The sequence below is a fragment of the Acomys minous genome, assembly GCF_964271855.1.
Source record: "Acomys minous genome assembly, chromosome: 4".
Classification (NCBI taxonomy): domain Eukaryota; kingdom Metazoa; phylum Chordata; class Mammalia; order Rodentia; family Muridae; genus Acomys; species Acomys minous.
Genome location: NC_140486.1, coordinates 64,331,335 through 64,352,374, shown reverse-complemented (window position 1 = coordinate 64,352,374; position 21,040 = coordinate 64,331,335). Strand labels below are relative to the sequence as shown.

General features: G+C 40.6%; 1 pseudogene across 1 annotated transcript; it reads left to right on the top strand.

Moving 5' to 3' along the window:
- Nucleotides 1-16,854: 16,854 nt before the first annotated feature.
- On the top strand, nucleotides 16,855-21,040 carry LOC311596267 (proteasome activator complex subunit 2-like; annotated as a pseudogene). Its single transcript has 2 exons — nucleotides 16,855-16,969; nucleotides 20,343-21,040. The product of its transcript is annotated as a proteasome activator complex subunit 2-like (transcript).

Genomic DNA, 21,040 nt, shown 5'->3' with positions numbered 1-21,040 from the left:
AGAAATTAGTGCTTGTGTTCAGGCTCATGCAGTCCTACAGTAAAGATGGTGCTCACTGCCTTTTTCTCTTTGGAGAAGGAACTGACACCTGGGTTAATAGTGATTAATTTTGCATTGATGAATGTTAAGCTATTACACTAATTAAATCATATAATAGAGTTCTGCACGAGGCACTAGCTGCCTACTTTAGAAAATCAGAGATGCTATACTAAAGAACTGACGTGATATTTGGCACGGCCATGGCTTCTCTGGATCACATTCGGGTTGTCTTTTTGTGGACAGCCATCCCCATGGAGCAGCTGGGCTCCAAAAGGACATTTGACTAGCAAATTGACTTGATTGATTCAAATTTCATTACCTACTGGAAGCACATTTCGTTTGAGTTAAGCACATTAATATATATCGGTTAGAAGAAAGGCCCAATTTCTTCTTTGTTATTCATTAATAAAACCTAATGATTTCAACAAAACATTAATGAAGGAAAATATTGGCTTGCATAATTCATTTGGAAAAATTAATTAATTGTTTTATTAAGGGCAGCCTGTTCCCACCAAGTAATTACTGAGGCTCTGATGGAGAATTGCTTTGTGTTATTTATTTAGCAAGCTGTTGTTTACCTCTTCCATTTTCTATTGATTTGTTATGCACACAACTCTTCTGCCTACAGAAGGAAACTAAGTATAATATGAAATAATGATTGTGACTATGTGCTTAAAATTGATAAAGGGTGGCACCTAGCAGTGGGGAGACTGATTTAGTTGCAGCATTCTTCCTCACTAGGATTTTGGAGCAGTAGCATCTTGGGAACGTTATCACCAGGACATAAGTAGCAGGCAGAAGAAGAGGTCAAGAAGCTCTCCTGTGTGAGTATTGTGGTGTTTCTTTTGACTAGAGAAACCCAGTTTTAACATTAAAGATGCATAATAAATATTTAATAAGAAAGAGATGGTATCTAATATTTTCTAAAATACAATATCAAAGGCTGCTACAAGTGAATAACTGAACATAATAGTGTTGGCTCATAGCCAAGTGTGGTTGCTCACATCTTTAATCCTGGCACTTGGGAGGCAGAGGCAGGCAGATTTCCATGAGTCCAAGATCATCCTGAGCTACATAGTGAATTCCAGGAAAACTAGAGCCACATTGTGAATCCCTTTCTAAACAAAAAACGAAACAATGAGAGAGAGCGCATGAGCGCTGGATCCTAATTTCCATCTACATTATTTTTCTGTATACCAAAGCTCATCAGATCTCTTGATTTGGAAGAGAAATGTTAACAGGAAGTTCCCTGATGAGTAAGTGCTGGTTATTTGGCTCTACACAACAATGGTAAACACTAATATTGTTTATATTACTCCATGACACCTTAAACCACTTTTTCATTGAATATAACTATGCAAGAGCAAGGAATTCATTTGACGTTAAAAGTGTGTGATCCAAAACCCCGTTTCTTTTAGAAGGTCATTCAGTATCTGCTGTGGGTAAGCAAAGTATTTTTACATTGCTTTGCCTAAAAGAGACTTTCCTTCCATTGTGGGGCATATTATTTGGCAGTAACAGCAAGAACACTTGCATAATAGTGCCGTGTTTCATTAAGATATAACGGGAAGATAAAGCCTGAAGTGGCGACAACTGAAAATAAATCAGCCCAGCTCTTTACCCATCAGCTCCAGTGTTCCCGTTACCACATGGGCATGACAGATAATTCTCAAAGCCTAGTTTAGACAGGCTATTCAGAAAAGAATGAGTTGTCCTGACCTGATTAAAAAAATTAAGGTGGGCACATATGTCCCACCCCCAACAGAAATATTTAAGACTAAAAGGCCATGATTTCTCGGAATTTATAAGTCCTCCTGAGAATTTTCTCCTCCATCCATTATGCGAGGACCATTTTAAAACAGGCCTGTGTCTTCAATGGCTGGAAGATTAAGAAAATAAGTAAATGGATGCCACTAAGGGACATTCTTTCTACAGTCAGAGAGTGCATGTCTGACTCAGACATTTGTTGTTGCATTACTCCATAAAGCAGTGAGTTCCATTCATTTATTCAGCATTGGATTTCTCCACTTTATTCATATCTGAAACATCCACAGGATGGCAGCAAAGAACAATATATCATATCTGATTGCTTAATTTAAAATCAGCAAGCAGAAGTGATTAATCAGACTTGACTCCCTTTCTGCCCAAGACATGGTACCAGTATCAAATCGACTCAGGGAAAACAAGAGTGTGGTGCTTAGTTGCACCTATATGTGGCTGCAGTGACAGCCTACCAAGTGATTTCTTCATTCCATCCAGTAAAAAGGGCTGTGGCAGCCTCTGTCTTTGGTGCTCTGTCAGCCTGTAGTCTCACAAGTTTATTAATCTGCACATAAGCCTATAGTTAAAAATAGTATCGGCAGAGGTACGAAAGATGTGCCTATGACAGCCTTGGGCTTCATTTCTTTAGAGATCAGTGTTTATTTCATCTCCTGCTCGTTTTCTGCCACACAGAGAAACTAAAATGCACCCAAATCCACACTGTTTGGATCAACTCAGTTTGGCTCATTGACACAGGACTGGTTTATTTTCCAATTCCCCCTTGTAAACAGGATATAATTCACCTCCAAGCTCCATCGACAGTCCAACCAAGGTAATTACTCTCCATACTCTTAAAATTGCAATCTGTATTTTCAAACCCTTTTAGGATTGGAACACGAATGTCCGCATGTTCACTGTTAATGTTTTTGGTGTACCTTTATCTTAAATTTACTTTCTATTTCATACATCTCTACACTTACTCCTACGTGGTATTTCTCACCTAGCTGTCGTATGATAACATTTTTCCTGGGGAGACACAATGCAGACATTAATCACTGTAATCCCACGACAGACAGCGTGGATATGACCACAGTCCAGCTTCATGAACCAATGAGTTTTCTTGGGGCCAGGGTTACGTACAGGAATGTGGGTGAGAGGTTGCTAACAGGAGCACAACTGCTTCCAGGACAGCTGCACCATCAAGACGCACTCCAGTGTGGGTGACAGCTCACACGAGCTGGGAACCTGGACCGTTGTGCACAGCCCACTGCCAATTCGGTATATTGGTGAGTGTCATTTCCAGGTAGCTGGGCTGGTGTCAAAGTCTTCTTTGTCTGAGCTTTTTATTAGTAACTTTGGCAGGGAGGGGCCTAGTGAATCTGGCCGGTTTCAGGAACTTCCTGTGGCTACCTTGACTTGTTTCCCTTCCTGATTACGGAGCTTCTGCAGGGTGGAGTATTCAAATGGAGAGAAGCTGTTTTGCAACACTGGCTTATAAATCACCGGGGTTTTTTTGATTTGGGAATCCCACACATCCTCACTTTGGAAGAAAAGGTATCTCCATACTATTGTGTCAGGCTGTACAAATGCCCCTTGGCAGGATAGGGAAGGAACATTTTGCCTTTAATCAATCCAACCTTGTAAATATTGCTACTAATACACTTTTTCACATATAACCAAAAACTGGAATTAATATTTTCTTTCAAGAGCCATACCATCTCTCACTCACCCTGTCAGTTTCATCCCAGAAATCCTAGCTGCTTAGCGGTCAAACCGAAACATTAAAAGAGTGAAAACTCAAAAAAAAAAAAAAAAAGAAAGAAAGAAAGAAAGAAAGAAAGAAGATTCCAAAACAGCAAATTTAAGGGAAAAATCTAGTTCTATCTAATTTGAAAAGTTTCTTCATGTGATTCAACTAATGTTAAGCCAGTCAATTTATCTTAAATTGTTTTAGTGCATGACACATTGTCCACCCTGTAACTTGAGCAGAGAAAGCTACAGAATTCATCAATATACACTGCCATCTAGTGGTCATGAATTAGATCACAGTTTGGACTATAAATGGAACTCTAGTTTCTAGAGCCAAGGATCTAGGCTGCATGCTCACTGAATCCAAATTAACACTATTCGGCCTTTATAACATTGGTTAACTACAACTAATTAAAATCACTTGCTGTCAGTTCTGTATTCCATAAAATAGCCTAGTTTAGCCCTAGATAGATTTCTATTTAATTTATTTAAAATATTGGCTTAAGATGACCATGGAGACTCATATTTGGACTTCTGAACACTTGGGGTAAGAAAAGAAGGTAAGGAGTTCAAGGTTATCCCTAGCTACATAGAAAGTTTGAGGGGTATGTATATGTCTATAATATTGACTTAGTACCTTGTTACATGCTAGTAAACATAAATGAATAATAATGAATAGAATAGAAAGTCTTTTTTTAGCAGGCCACCAACTAAACTTGGTGTCTGGGATCCCAGTGTAGCACTGTACCTTTCTCAAAGTAAGCTTTTAAGTATAAAAAGCATAAAAAGACATGTTCTCAGTTGACATACTTTAGTTAACAAGAACTGTTAGCCAGAAGTGGGACGACAGAAGCAAAAAAACAACAGCAACAACAACAACAAAAAAAAACCAAGCTTAATACATTTAGAGACTTTCCCAGAACTCTGGACTTTGATGGATGAGGGCTTTGTTTTCATTTTGGCAGATGAATCTATCTAAGTGCTGAGTTTTACAGCCTGATTGATACTTCTATCATGGAGTCAGTTGTGCTAAGGTCTGGGGCCCTGTTACCTTGCCCACTGGTCTTAGTGAGTGAGTTAAATTGTGGATTCATCCTGCTCTAAAGAGGTGCAGTTGGTCCTCAGGATAATTAACTTTACTAAATTGACACAGAATTGGTCATATAGTTGAAGATGCAGCACTCCACAAGTAATTCCATTGGACTCAGAAGTGAACGTTCAGCCAGTGTTAATAGCAGAGTAGCTTGCTAGGGGGACCAAGAGAGTTGGTATCAGTTATTTTATTTATGTTTTTGTCTTTTTCTCTTTGAGTTTTTTCTAACCACAACAAGCTTTTTGTTTACTTGCTTCTGGTCAGTTTGCATGGAAATAACATGTTGCTCCCCGTACCATATATAAATCTATGCCTCTCCAAATCTGACAGTCTATTTCTGAGAGTCTAGCTGTTATTTTAATTCAGAAACTGAAATTTTTAGTACATCCTTCCCAGGCTTTCTATTCAGTTTGGAAAGCATCAGAAGAGGTAGATGTGGTCAAACTGTTAGTATATGCCCAACAAGTAGTCTCAGGGGTTGAGTTATGTTAATGTTATCCAGGTGAATTAATACTCTTCCATTGCTAGTGGGAGTGCAAACTTGCGTAACCACTGTGAAAATCAATTTGGCAGTTTCTCAGAAAATTGGAAATAGATCTACCTTAAGATCCAGCTATACCACACCTGAGCATATTCCCAGAAGATGTTTTGCTGCCCCACCATAAGGTCACTTACTAAACTATGTTTATTGCAGCTTTATTTTAATAGCCAGAATCTGGAAACAACCTAGATGTTCCTCTACTGAAGAATAGTTAAAGAAAATGTAGTACATTTACATAATGGAATAGTATCCACCTATTTAAAACATGCATTTTGAAGACAAGTAGATGGAACTAGAAAATATCATCCTGAGTGATGTAACCCAGACCCAGAAAGATATGCATGCTGTGTACTAACTTATAAGTAGGCATTAGCCATAAAGTGCAGGATAACTGTACCACAATCCACAGACCCAAAGAATCCAAGGAGGGACCAAGGGAGCATAATTGAATCTCACCCAGAAGACGAAATAAAATAGACATCTGAAGTAGATGGAGAGAGGGACCTGGATGGGAGAGTGAATGGGGAAAGCAAGAGAGGGGTGGGGATCAGGTGTGGAAGAGGGGGCACCTAGAGAAAAAATGGAAGTCATGGGGGGCATGTGGGGCAGGGGAGGCCCCCAGGAGTCTGTGGGGGTGAGCCTAGCTGAGACAGCTAGCAACAGGGGACATGGAGCCTGAAGTGGCCACCTCTTGTTGCCAAGTGGGGCTTCCGGTGAAGGGAGGGGACACCAACCCACCCATAAAACCGTTGACGCAAAATTAATCTTGCCTACAAGGAGTGTAGGGATAAAGTTGGAGCAGAGACTGAAGGTGTGGAAAACCAATGACTGGCTCAATTTGAGACCCATCCAATGGGACAGAGCCAACCCCGGACACTATTAATTATACTCCGCTGTACTTCCAGACAGGAGCCTAGCATAACTGTCTTTTGAGAGGCTTCTTCCGGCATCTAATTGAAACAGAAGCAGAGACCCAAGACCAAACAATAGGCTGAGCTCAGGGAGTCTTGTGGAAGAGTGTGAGGAAAGATTGAGGGAGCAGGAGGATCAATACACTACAAAAAGACCTACAAAGCAATCAATATAACCTGTGTCTATGGGGGCTCACAGAGACTGAGTCACCAACCAAGGAGCAAGCATGGGCTGAACTTAGTCACCTTACACATATGCAACAGAGGTGCAGCTTGATCAACATGTGTGTCCCCTAACAATGGGAGTAGGGGTTGTCTCTAACTCTGTTGCCTGCCTTTGGATGCCTTTCCCCCTAGGTGGGATGCTCAGTGGGAAAGGATGCCCTTATCCTTGATGATACTTTGAGGTGCCAGTGTGAGTTGGTACCCCTTGAGGGCCTCTCTTTCTCTGAGAAGAAGAAGGATGGCAATAGAGGAGAGGGTGTGAGGGTGGGCGGAGGAAGGGACCTGAGATCAGGCTGTAAAGTCACTAAATAAGTGAATAAATGAAAAATGTAGTAATCCATTTGAAATAATAAATAAATAAATAACTACATAACTACTGCACCTTTTACATACAATTTCTCATGACAGTCCTGTGGGTTGTCATCAGGCCATTGGGTGGAAAGATTGATGACTGTGAGGTTGTCAAATAAAACTCATGTGTGCAGTCTGGTGGGGTCAAACAGACATTAAGCAGCCAGTGTTCTGGTGTTCCTAGGAGGAGGGCATCAAAGACACAGGGTGCTGTGAATATAAGATCTTGACCTAGAGTCAACTTTTATGTTTTGTTTTGTTTTGTTTCCTTAGACTAGCAGTAGCTGCCACAGCTTAGATAGGTAGGCCATCCTGTGTCTACCAGGTCCAATTGCATGCCACAAGATGCTTCCATGGCCCTAAACTTTGGTTTAAAATTCCCTTTGTCTTTAGTTTCATGGACGAGCAGGTGAAATGGTTTCGAAATATTTAGAAGAGCTAATGGCTGGAGCTGAAGTCAGAGCTGTTTTGAAACCTTTAAGCAACAAAACGTGCAAGCACTCTTGCTCCCAGAGTGGGGCAGATTTGTTTGTTTGTTTGCTTGTTTATTTGTTTTGTGTGGAGGTTCTCTGGGCAACCTGGCAGTGACAACAGGTTTTGGGTCCCCAACCGAAGAGAGTAAAGGTCTTAATCCAGGAAATTTTCACACCAGAGAAAGTCACTGTTCAATACAAAGAAACAGAAGGCAGAGAGAGGGAGAGAGACAGAGACAGAGACAAGAGACAGACAGAGAGGACATCTGGGGGTAGCCACCAAATATTCATACACCTGAATAGACAATGGGTCTCCATTAGTGTCTCCCCTGGTTCCCAGACACTGAATCACTGGTGTCATTCTCTGACTTCCCTTGTATATCCTCCAGCAGTGAGAGACACATGACTATCTAATCTGTTTCCTGCTGGAATGGAGGTGCCACCTCTCTGAAGCTAAAGCATTGGGCAGTGATTGGTCAAAGTGAGGAGACCCGGGGACCTGGAACACATCAGACTGTGCAACTTCTCAGAGTCACCTCACCATTGCACGCTTCCTCTTTCTTGCTCCAAGAAGCTCACAGATCCCTGGTGTTTTGAGGTCTGGCATCAGGGATCTTGATGGGACCTCCAGAAATGTTGTGGAGTGCTTCACCAAAGATGACTGCTCAGAGTTGAGTTTAAGCCAATAGGAAGTTTCTATTACCTGGCCAGTGATATATAGTGGGTGTTTGGGAGCCCAGTGTAGCACTGAACCTTTCTCAGGGTGAGCTTTTAAGCACAAAAATATATGTTCTAGGTCTACATACTTCAGTTAACTAGAACAGTTAGACAGAAGTGAAACTACAAAAAGCAGGATTAGGACATATAATGATTGCCAGAACTTTGATGCATTAGGGTTTTGGTTTTGTTTTGGCAGGTGAATGGTACTTTCCACCATGAAGCTGAGTTAAGGCCTGGAGGCCTACTAAGTCCTGGGGCCTTTTTAGAAATAATGAATAAGAAATATCTATAATATACATCTAAAAAGCATGTGATGCTAGAGTTTTCTACACAACAGATTAAATGAGCTTTCCCTCCTCAGCATTCTCACATACAAATTAAAAATCCACACATTTGAGGAAGTTGGCATTCCCAGACAACACGACAAATCTTGTAATATAGCTGAGAACCGTTTGCAGTTATTTACGCTACTAGAACCTGTTCCAGGGAACACAGTTTAAAGAAAACCACCTATGTATATATCAGTGGTTCTTAAGATGTGGGCTGTGACCATTTTGGCCACCCTCTACCTCCAAATATACTTATATTATGATTCATAACTGGCAACATTACAATTATGAAGTAGAAACAAAAAATAATTGTATTGTTAGAGGGTAAGCATACCATGAGGAACTGTATTGAAGGGGCCCAGCATCAGGAAGGATGAGAAGAGAACCACTGTCTAAAGTTTCCGTGAGTCCTGTCTAAAGTTTCCTTCAGTTTGGAAGGAACATGAGTTTAATACTTCCATGTTTTAAAACATTTTCACTATGTTTTCAAAGTTTGAAAAGACCGAGTTTGTTGTGATTCTCCCAACTAGGACACAAGTAACACAGAACAAGTGAGTGTGAAGATAAGCCAAGTCAAGAAGCACCTGATAACTTATTCAAAGAAGTTTGGGAGAATAAACACTTCTCACCTGTTTTAATGTTTTGTTGTTCATTTGTTGGTTCCTTTTTTTCAAACACATTGTTTCCAGGGACTTAGGGCTGATCATATCAAAAGCTTATTATAGAAAATAGCTAGGAGCTGGAGAGATGGGTCAGAAGTTAAGAGCACTGACTGCTTTTCCAGAAGTCATGAGTTCAATTCCTAGAAACCACATGGTGGCTCCCCAACCATCTATAATGTGATTTGGTGTCCTCTTCTGGCATGCGGATGTACATGCAGGCGGAATACTGTATACATTATAAATAAATAAATGAATAAATGAATGAATAAATAAATACATAAATCTTAAAAGAAAAAGAAAATAGTTAAAATCTTGGCACAGTATCAGTAAATGTTGATGCTGTTGTTGCTACTGTTGGTAGTGATGGAGGTGGTGCTGATGGTGCTGGTATGTGTAATCCAGGGGTTGATGTGCTCGAGACGAGATCTCTCACAGGAACTGAGGATTGCTGATTAATTAGACTGGCTGGCCAGCAAGATGACACATCCTCCTGTCTGTCTGGTTTGATGCATTTTTACCGGGGTGTCAGGGATCTGAACTTGCATTTTAATGCTTGCACAATAAGCAGTTTACCTTTGAGCCATCTCCTCAATTCCTGCGACCCAAACAAAATCTAATAATTGCAAATATTGCTAGAATGTGACAGCTGAGTGTTCTATCTAGTTATGTTTCTAATGGTTTCCTCTCAAAAAACACTTTGGCTCAGTATAGTTAGCACTAAAGCACCTGAAATATATTCAACTACAAAATACAAATTTTAAAATAAAATTTAATTTAAATTAAAATTCTAAATGCAATAATTTAAAGAAGCCTGATGGCACTCAAAGAAAGAATAATAGGCTACCAAGATGAGACTTGATAGCCTATGACCATATAGTGGGGGAGGAGGTCCCCCTCGGTCATAGACCTAGGGGAGGGGAATAGAGTGAAAGTGGGAGGGAGGGAGGAACAGGAGGATACAAGTGATGGGATAACAATTCAGTTGTAATCTGAATAAATTAATAAAATTAAATTTAAATTTAAAAAAGAAAGAAAATAAATAAATTAAATTTAAAATAAAACTTCTAATTAAAAAAAAGGTTAACCTAACGAAGGATGAAACTTAACCATATGTCCCCAAATCTTGGAAAAATAGTAATTACTAGGACTGGAAAGATAGCCCTGCAGTTGAAAGCATGTACTGCTCTTACAGAAACCCATGTTTGTTTCCCAGCACCCATCCCAGGCAGCTCACAACTGGCTGCAAGGCCAACTCCAGGAGCTCTGACACTCACAACTGCCTGCAAGGCCAACTCCAGGAGCTCTGACACTCACAACTGCCTGCAAGGCCAACTCCAGGAGCTCTGACACTCACAACTGGCTGCGAGGCCAACTCCAGGAGCTTTGACACTACTTCTGGCTTCCAAAGGCATCTTGGATCATGTGGAGATGCCAACACACACACACACACACACTTTTAAGCAAAACAAAAAAACTACTTTAAATAGAAAATAAATTGCAAAGGATCAAAAATGTACATCTTTCAATGTAATAAAACTTCTGACCTCTGTCCTATCTGAAAAGGGACTACCACTGAGCCAAGAATAAAGTTATCTTTAGGGTTCTGAGAGTTCTGAGTCCTACCAATGCCCTTCAGTTCAGAAATCAGCTGACATGTATACAAGGGCCTGGACAAGGGAGAAGATTCTGAGAATAAGATAACCATTGAGAGTCCAAGGTCATGTAGTTCAGCCTGAGGAAGAAGAGCAAACAGAGCCTTTGACCTTCCCCAGCACTAAGCTAAGCATAGCATGAAACTGCACTCTCAAGAACGAAAAGATCCCTGCTCTCAGCACTAGAGATTGCTGAGCATTTTGTCCTTTATACCTTTTCTACATTATATACTTAATAGTAAGCAGGTATTTTATTACAATGACATCAACATATATTCAGAAGTCTAAATATTTATGAAATACATGCCTAATGATGTCATTTTATTGAAGATGAAATCGGATTTGACATTCTGGAACATTCTTCCAGGTAGTTGACACCAGAAGAAGTGCATTTGTCTCTAATAGTTAACCTTGTTCCATTATTTTTTTAAAACTCTCTTTAAAATGTAGGCTTGATGTTCTCTCAAAATGACACTTTTATTCTCAGCAGTCCTATTAGGACAAATTTTTATCCACAAAGCATTTCTTAGCTAATTGAAAAGGTAATTGGAAGCAAAGCCCAACCTTCTAAGCCTATTTGTGAAGATACTTTATAATTACAACATTAATTGAGTTGATTAAATCAACATGATTTTGAAAATTACCTTCTCCAATGTCCACTCATTGTAGTTTCTCAGAAGAAAAGATGTCATTTCTTTTCAAAGAAAACTACCGGAAATCCCTAAAATCACTTTAACATTTTTTAAAACATGAAAACAAATTATTTTTGCACTTTTATCAGAAACAGAAGCAAGAGCACTGTACTCTAAATTGAAAGCAAATAAGGTTTTTGCCTTGAAGGAAATCAAGTGACACATGAGATATTGGGTAGAGATTTAGAAGTACAAAGGTATTTACGGGTTCTTCAGGAAAATCAAGTCTAGCATTGTAAGAATTTCTACATATATATTGCTGTAAGCAGAAAGCATAGTATAAAGAATTTCTAAAAAGCAAATGCTACCACTGAGCCTGAATCTTTAGGATTTAATCTTACCTGTGACTCAAAGAAAACAAACCAGACTTTTGGGTTAAAGAATGCATACACTTAACTTTTTTATTGCCTAGCATATCTTTTCTAACATAAAATTCCAGAAGATGGGTAAAAACTTGAAAAAAATAACAGTTTGAGTAGTTAAGAACTCTGTGGAATCCATCAGCAACGTGATAAACTACAGACCTGAAAACTGCCCCTCCTCCCGAGACACTGAGAAGACAGATGCTTCTCAACATTTCTCTGTGAGCTTCGAAAACAAAGATTTACAGCAGCAGCCAAGCAAACCCCAAATGAAGAAGGAGTTATCTCCAAAATGGTAGTAGAGCTGGGCAGTGTTTAACTTTCTTCAAGCTCTGCCCCACCCAGTTGCCTTCTTGGCCTTCGACAATGGCAGCCTAGTTTCCTTCATCCTGTAGGTAAAAAAGAGAGCAAAACACACCACGCTTGTAGTTTGAACATCAATGGCTCTTTGCAGGCTCTTGTATCGAACTTGTGGCCTCCAGGCTGGAGGTGCTATTTTGGGAAAGTGGTGCAAACTTCTACAATGGGACTCAGCTGGAAGAAGTAACTTACTGCAAACACTCCTTGGAAGGTTAACCCCAATCTCTGTGTCACCCTTCTCTTTTTTCACTTCTCACTCTTTCACGTGGGCTGTGAGGTAAATAACTTCTCAACATGGTTCCACTAAAGCAAAGCTCTGTCCAAGATCATGGCGGTGAGCAACCATGAGCTGAGTCTTCAGAAAGCATATGAGACAAAATAGATAATCACCTCCTTTAAATTGTTCTGTTGGTATTTGTTCACAGTAGTAAGAAAAGTTGATGAATGCAATTAACTCACTCGAAAGGTGTGTGTGTGTGTGTGTGTGTGTGTGTGTGTGCGCGCGCGCGCGCGTGCCTGTCTATCTGATTCCCTGGCCATCAAGAAAATCTCTGTCCAAACATTGGTTAATGTGAGCTGAAGCTACTGTTGTGGTTTGAGAATAAAATGTCCCCATAGACTCCTGTGTTTGGATGTTCAGTCCCCAACTGTGGGCGATGTTTGGAGAGGTAACAGAGGAAGTCTGAGGATTTTGAGATTCTATAGCCTGGCTTGACTTGCTGTTTGCTGTCTGCCTCCTGGGCGAGGGTTCAGTGTGAGCCACCAGCCTCTTTTTTCACCTGCCATGCCTTTCCTGCTTTTTGTCATGACTTCCCTACCATCATAAACTCTATTAGTTTGATACTGTAAGCCAAAATGCATCCTTTCTGTCTTGAGTTGTTTTTATGAAGTGTTTATCACAGCAGCAAAAAGGAAATTAATTACAGCAGCAGACAGTAATAAATGCATACAAAAGCAATAAGTACCTCATAAGTTGAGAAGTCTCAAAACAGCTGTTCTAGTACTTATGGCTTTTAACAACAAAAGGTCCCAGAGCAGGGAAAGATTTTCAACATAACCACATTTTGATTACCAAATAATCAATTTACAACAACAACAACAAAACCCACAAGCTATGTAAAGAACGGGAACCCACTCAGACACACACACACACACACACACACACACACACACACACACACAAAAGAATAAAATGTGCCCACATCAAAGTCATCAAAGACTTCTAAGAGATTGACCTAATATACTCACAATACAGAGAATAAATGAACTAATAGTTAAACCAAATTTTGAGAAAATGATATCCAAATTAATCTAGAATATCAACAAACAAAAGATATTTTTGAGTAGCACAATTTTTAGAACCTAAAACTACAAGTGAAATAAAAAATTCATTAGAAAGTTCAATTGGGGGAGCTCAGTCAAAAGAGAAAACAAAAAGAACCTAAAGACTGATTAATTGAATTTTTTAAGCTGAGGGTATGATCTTTCTTTCCTTGCTTGACTATTGACATCTTAACTTAATAATGCCATTGTTGACGTGAGCTGAACTCTGGCTCCACCCACTCTGGTATGTATCTGTTGAAGCTTTGACTCCCCAAGTATCTGTGTTTAAAAACAAGGAGTTTACAGAGATAAGTATCATTAACTCTCATCTTAAGTGTAGAATCTTAACCCTATAAAATTTGCAAGGGCCATGGAATAAGCCACAGAAAAGGCCTCACTAGAAATCCATCTTGTTGGGACCATGATCTTGGACTTCTGGCCTGCAAAGCCATGAGAAAAAGTATTATCAGTTGTTTTAGCCACAAAATCTGTAATACTTTGTGATGGTAAAGTCTAACACACCTAATGCAGCTCTTAATTAAAGTTGGAGCATTTAGGTGCATTATTTGTAAGTTTGTGAGCATCCACTAGGAGCAAGTTATTCCCACTGTAGAGACCTCACCTTTTGTTTGTCTGTGAACACCAAATATTCTCTACCTCAATATGCTCAAAATTAAGAGCTTGGGATAGGAGAGATGGACCCATGAATAAAGGTGCTTGCCACCAAAATTGATGTCCATGTGGTAGAAGAAGAAAACCAATTTCCACAAATTGTCCTCTGACCTCCGACACACACATACACACACACACACACACACACACACACACACACACACACACACACGAAAACTTTATTAAATAAAAGAGCTAATAAATAAATAAGTAAAAAAAACAAAGACAAAATTATACTAAACAAGGAAAACAAGACTGATAAACACAAGACACTGTAGTCATACATACTTTCAGTTAACAATCTGAAAATGACTTTTTGAACTCATCTTATAAAAAAGAAGAAAAAACTCTACAAAGGTGAAAGATTTGTCCTGGTAGGCACTTTAAGAGTTCCTCAGACAATAAACAGATTTTCTATGTCACTTGCCTCCACATGAAAGGTATATACAAATGCTCACAAAATGAATGAAGAATTTGGACGGTGGAGGCAGGGGAATCAGGAGTATAAACCATAAGTGTCTACATAGAAATAATGAAGAATGAATGGGAAAAAGAGAGAAAGGAAGGACAGGTGATGAGTGGACCAGCATCTGTTACGCCATTAATAAGCTTACAAAGTGTTACACTTAAAGAGAGTCACAGAACAACCAGTCACAGAAGAATGCACACTACACGGATGTTCAGAATGGACGAATGCATCTTAGCGTAAAGTTAGCTGGCTGCAGTCAGTAAAGGGACTTGTAACAAATGGGCATGAATTTTCTTTGGGCATAAATTAAAGTGCCGTAAACTTGACTGTAGAGATAGCTGTACTGTCTTGTGACCGTAGTGAAACACGTCTCTTATACATTACACATAGATAAGTGTCCTTGTGCCTGTTACACATACACATTCATCTATGCACAAATGTTAGAACCACACTCCAAGATAAATAATAAAATGTTCTTGTGTGGATGGATGCAAATGAGCAGTGGGGAGTGAAGAAACAAAGAACAGGTGAGACTAGAGAAATCACATAGTCAGTTCAATACAATAGAACAAAACCCAGGTTTTAAAAAAAAAAATAACAAAGGCAGGAAAGCTTCACATTAGTATGAAATTTTCAAAAATGGAAGATGGCAAATTCATAATCACTACACGGTTTTTTATTTTAATCTGTTGCTTATTCACTTATTGACTCAGCACAGGAACATACTTTGCAGCAATCAGAGGACGCTGCTAAGCACATCTGCTGCTCTCCACCAGGCATGCTGGCATGTTGGGGAGAAGGGGTGCTCTTCTTTCTAGTCAGCTGAGAACACCCCAGCATCGACTGCTTCTGCTAAGCAAGAGCTGAAGGCGATTCCTCCCGCACTGTTGGGTGCCCTTCCTTCTGACCTCCTGCCCACCCCAGGCGCTGGAACCAGTGTTCTGTTTCTCCACAGGTTGGATTTCTTGGTTTCTATAATTCAGTGAGAGCACCAGCCTGACCTGTTCCACTCAACACAGCAACCTCCAATTCCATCAGCAGATGGCAGGATTTTGTGCTATTGTGGCTTTTCTTTCTCTGCACTGATTTGGGATAGGAGCAAAATATATGTGGCAAGAAGGCCTAATATTTGAACGACTTAATTAGCCAAATTGAATGTGGGGGTTTGTGTAAAACTACTTCTTAGAGCAACTTCAGAATGTGCAGTTATTACAGTTGCTCTTAACCACAGTGATTTGGAGGCATTATATACTCATTACTTATTGACAAACGGGAACTGCTATTCGTTGAACAGAAATACTATGATCAAAATGGAAGACATTTTCTAGGGAGGCAGATTGTGAGACACAATATGGGATTTCTTCTGCCCCAACCACCCTCACTGCTTGTCAAAATGTGCCCACTCCTTGCCTCTAAGGAGCCATTTTAATCTACAAAATAAATACAGACAGCAAAAATAATTAACTATCCAAAGTATACCCAATAATGTTACCTTCCCTCTGCCTTTCATGTTCTAAGCAATGCAGACTCTGTTTTTATCTGAAATTCCCCTTACATAAAGCAATTAGAATAAGAGCATGACAAACTCACAGCATAAATGTATTATACAGCAGAAAGAGTCGCTGTCTCAGTAAATTGTTCAAATTTCTACCAATGGATTTTACGTATGAAAGGTTAGACTTTATTTTCTCTCCTGCAAATTACAGCAGTAGAATAAATAAACTGAACAAGGTAGGGATGGGCATGCAGCTTAGTGGTGGAACAACCTCTGTAGCACACAGGTAACCATGGATTCAACCTGAGCATAAGGCAAAACAATACCTTAAAGCCCCATGTTCAGTGAGATAGGGGAAGAGGCTGTGGTGGCAGAGCCTAAGCGCACCCTAGTGACATCTCAACTTTCTGTGCATGGCTTGCTATCCAACTGTTCCCAGACTCAAGCAGGACCTGCAGTTTGCCTTGAACTCTTGAACCATGGAGGAGAGAGTTGGCAAGATCAGTAAAATGCCTGAAATGCAAGCCTGACAGCTGGAATGCATCCCTGCAGGTGGAAGGTGAGAACCCAGTCTGCAGAGCTGTCCTCTGCCCTCCATACACCCTAGTGACACACATGCCCTCACTCATGCATCACACACACACACACACACACACACACACACACACACACACACACACACACCAAAAATAATAGCAACAACAACAGCAACAATAATAATAAAATGCCATATATATATATATATATATATATATATTAAAGTATGTTGATGGGATGGCTCGCCTTTGACTGTTATATTATGTAAGACCATGTGACAGAGCAGAGACCAATCAGTAGTTATTCTGAGGAAACTCACATGTCAAAGCATGTAGAGACATGGTTTGTGAGCCCTGAGAGCAGCCCACAGAGACTGCAGTCAACAAAAGCCAGGGCTCACCCCGTGTGGTTAGGGCATCTGTGATCCCAGCATGTGGGATGCTGAAAGAGGAGGATCAAAAGCTTAAGGCCAGCCTGGACCACATGCTGGGACCATGTCTCAAGAACCCTCAGGTCTACAGTTCTGAGGAAACGCATTCTGCTAGCAACCTGAGTGAGTTTGGGTGTGATCTTTCACCTTCAGGCCTCCGGGCGAGAGTGCAGCGAAGTTGATCCCCCAAGCACCCCACCTCACCCCACCCCCATACAGCAGCTTCCTGGGCTCCCTAGCAAAGGGACAGGCTGCAATTTTAAATAATAGAATCCAGATTATCAACCTGACCTACTGAAATCCATAAAGTTCATGGTCATTTGTAAGATATCAATAGAAAAGGGTTACACAGGGTTCCTCCTCAGATAACAAAATTTATGCAAGGAAATTTAAAGAGAAATGATAAAGTGACAAAGAAGAGGAAAGATGGAAAGGCCAGAGGGAGACCTCAGAATGTGACAACAATGCCATTTTCCTTCAGGGAAAGCTCACATTTGCTGTGTAGAACTAAAAGAGTGCAGGTGTGAGGAAGCATCTATCACATGTAAATTACACTGAGATTTCATAGTATGTGAGCAAAGCATTTGGTTAGGAAAGAAGGGGTAACCATATTAACTCTGCAGTAAGGAGCAGCTGATGTAATTAACAGAGAAACTAAACTGATAATCTCATTATATTCTGACCATGTTTGCTAATTAAAAAAAAAAAAAAAAACAACTGACAAACATCCTCATCACTCTTCATCATGAATGAGAGCAGCACAGCTCTGAGGACTTTTATTTGCAGTCTCATAAGCTGCAAGATTCTGCCTCCTTGGAATCATGGTGTTAATGTATGTGGTTGGCAAATTCCTGCAAGCACAAATAGTTCCATCTCTTACCACAAGACAAGTGTGTAGAACTATTGACTCAGAGGAGGGCAGCCTTCTAGAGTACAAAATGAGAATAAAGCGGTGGCCGTTGCTTCCAGGGGCGGTGTCTGAGACTGGCTCAGGGTGGAGACAAAACACTGAGGCCAGCTGGACGGCGAACAGCTCTGCAGAAGCAGGCCGTAGAGACTCGCTGAAGGACAAGTTAGAAGCTGAACGCTGGTGTTGGCAGTGAGGTTCTCTAACACACTTGCTGGTGCACGTTTCCTTCTGTAGTCAGTCACAAAGGAGCCTCCGCGTGACGCGCAAATAAAAACCTCTGGCAGCCATCAAAGCTCAGCCGCAAGCTCAGCTCCAGTTCAAGGAAGCCGAGGAAGAAAGATGAGAGAGGCAGCAGAGAAGCAGAAGAAATGGATTGAGCCAGGGGAATAAAAAGAAGACAGTGAGAAGAGGGAAAGGAGGAGGAGGAAAAGAAAGAATGGAAGAAGATACAAGGAAGAAACCAGTAATCTTTTATCTTACCAAACTAAGATCCCAGAACACTGTGTGGCCACAGGACACAAGCTTTGACATCCCACTGGGATGCCCCACCCCACTCAAGTTCACGTATGCTGCCTTTAGGAACAGGAACATACCAAGCAAAGTGTTTCCTCTCCCTTCCAGGAATGGAGTTACAGGAAACACAGTTTTCAGCTACTCTCCCTACGCCTGTATCTTTATCATTTAAAACTATGCTAAGCATATGATAAGGGACCAAAAACTACCATTAACTGAATGAATACCTAAATTAAGAATCATGTTTTAAAGAGCATAGATAGATGTAGTACTTACATAGGCTACTATGCAAATTACTGAATATTTCCACACATTAAGGCAAAACATCAGAGCATTATTTGAACTCAAATTTGAACCTTGTTCTTGGCTTGACCTAAGTATTGCTCACACATACATGCACACAAATACACACAAACAACAAAGTAGAAGGATCCAAAGGGTCCTAGAAACCTACAAGAAGAACATTATGATAGGCAGATTTGGGCCCAGGGGTCCCGTTCAAACTAAGGCACCAGCCAAGGACAATACAGGCGGTAAACCTTAAACCCCTACCCAGATCTAGCCAATGGTCAGAACAGTCTCCACAGTAGAGTGGAGAGTGGGATATTACTTTCTCACATACTCTGGTGCCTCATATTTGACCATGTCCCCTGGAGGGGGAGACCTGGTGGCACTCAGAGGAAGGACAGCAGGCTACCAAGAAGAGACTTGATATCCTATGAACATATACAGGGGGAGGTAATCCCCCTCAGGAACAGTCATAGGGGAGGGGAATAAGGGGAAAATGGGAGGAAGAATGGGAGAATACAAGGGATGGGATAACCATTTAGATGTAACAAGAATAAATTAATAATAAAAAAAAGAAACTCGAAAAAAACAAAAAAAAACCACAAACACACACACACAGGTGTGTATATGTGTTAAGATTTATTTTATTTTTTACTTGTGTGTCATATATATGTATGTATGTATGTATGTATGTATGTATGTATATATATATACATATATATATATCATGTATCTGCAGATGCCTGTGTCATAGAGAAGAATGCATAAAATGCCCTGAATCAGATGTACAGACAATAGTGAGGGGCTCAGATGGGGTCAGGGACCTGAACTCAGGCCCTCTGTAAGAGCAGCAAGGGCTCTTAACCACTGTGCTGTCTCTCCAGCCCCCTACAGGTATGTTTGTGTGTTTGTTTTTTCTTGGCCCTGTCTCTGGGTCTTTATACTTGTGCTGCCTTATCCTCACTTGTGGACAGCTGTCTTAACCCATTGGTCCACGACTGCTATGCAGGCTCATATATAGACTGGAAGTATATAGATAGGAAGTTAATCCAATCAACAGGTAAAATTAATCATTGTTTTAATTGTATTCTTTAAAAAAAATACAGATAGAATGCAGATACAACTTTTAAGTGTTTGTAAAATGAGGGAAGTTTCAAAACTGGGTAAAGTACTCAAATGATGGTCTCAGAAATAAGTTTATCCAGTTTTGTGGAGAAGTGTATACTCACAAAATATAAGAATGCCAATTTATTGTAATGGAATTGGGTTTCTATTTCCCTTTTGCCTAAATATTTTTAATATAAAGACACATTAAATTATGAGTAAAATAAAGATTTTTACCTCATGGTTTGTCACTGGTGCCAGGAGTTGAAGCCCAGATCAACATATCCAGACCCTGAAGCTGAGAGGTAGCTCAATGGCCAATAGCATTCACTGCTCTTGCAGACGACCCCAATTCCATTCCCAGCACCCTCATGGCAGTTCAGAACCATCTAGAACTCCTGTTTCCTGGAATCTGATGTCCTCTTCTGGTCTCCATGGGCCCCCACATGCATGTGGCACACAGACATACATGCAGGCTCATATACAGATAAGATAAATTCAAATATTTTCTAAACAAATAAGATAAAACCAAGACCTTCTGAGTGACAAGACCTTTCGGGTTGGCTGTGGCCAGATGAGCATGGTTTACATTTGAAGAGTACCATGGGGTGACTCCAGAGTTAACAACTGGAGAAGCATGGCCACGCCTTATGGGTTTGCCTGAGTAGAGAAGCCCATAAGCATGCAATGTCTTCAGACAAAATCTTTTCCAGGAGACTGATGACTTCCTCTGCACATTCTCGAGTCAGCTCTTGAAGGAGGATTCCCCCAGTGTGCCTGACCTCTCCTCTCTCCGGCCTCCTCTGGACATCCCCAACCCAGATCCTCCACCCAAGGATGATGAGATGGAAACAGACAAGCAGGAGAAGAAGGAAGTCCCTAAACGTGGCTTTCTTCCCAGGCATGAGAAGCTGCTGGCCCTGCTTGCTTTGGTTAAGACAGAAGTCCAGAGTCTCAGAGAGCAGTGCATTCTGGTAACCGCGTAGATCCAGCACCTGACCCCCAAGATTGAGGAGAGAAATGATTTTCAGAAGAAGGTTCTGGGGAGAGTGAATGCTGTCAAGACCAGAGTAGAAGCTTTCCAAACAACCATTTCCAGACACTTCTCAGAACATGGGGATGCTGTGGCCAAGGCCTCCAAGGAGACCCATGTAATGGTAACCTGGGACTTCATGCATGAGTGAGATGAAGCAGCCGATGGAGAGCTCAGGACCATGGTGCTGGACCTGAGAGCCTTCTATGCTGAGCTTTACCATATCCGCAGTGGCAACCTAGAGAAAACCTTCATCCCAAAGGGTGGAGAAAAGCCATCTATGTACTGAGCTAAGGATTAGAAGGAAAATAAATGGCTGATACTTTATGTATCTTAAAAAAGAAAA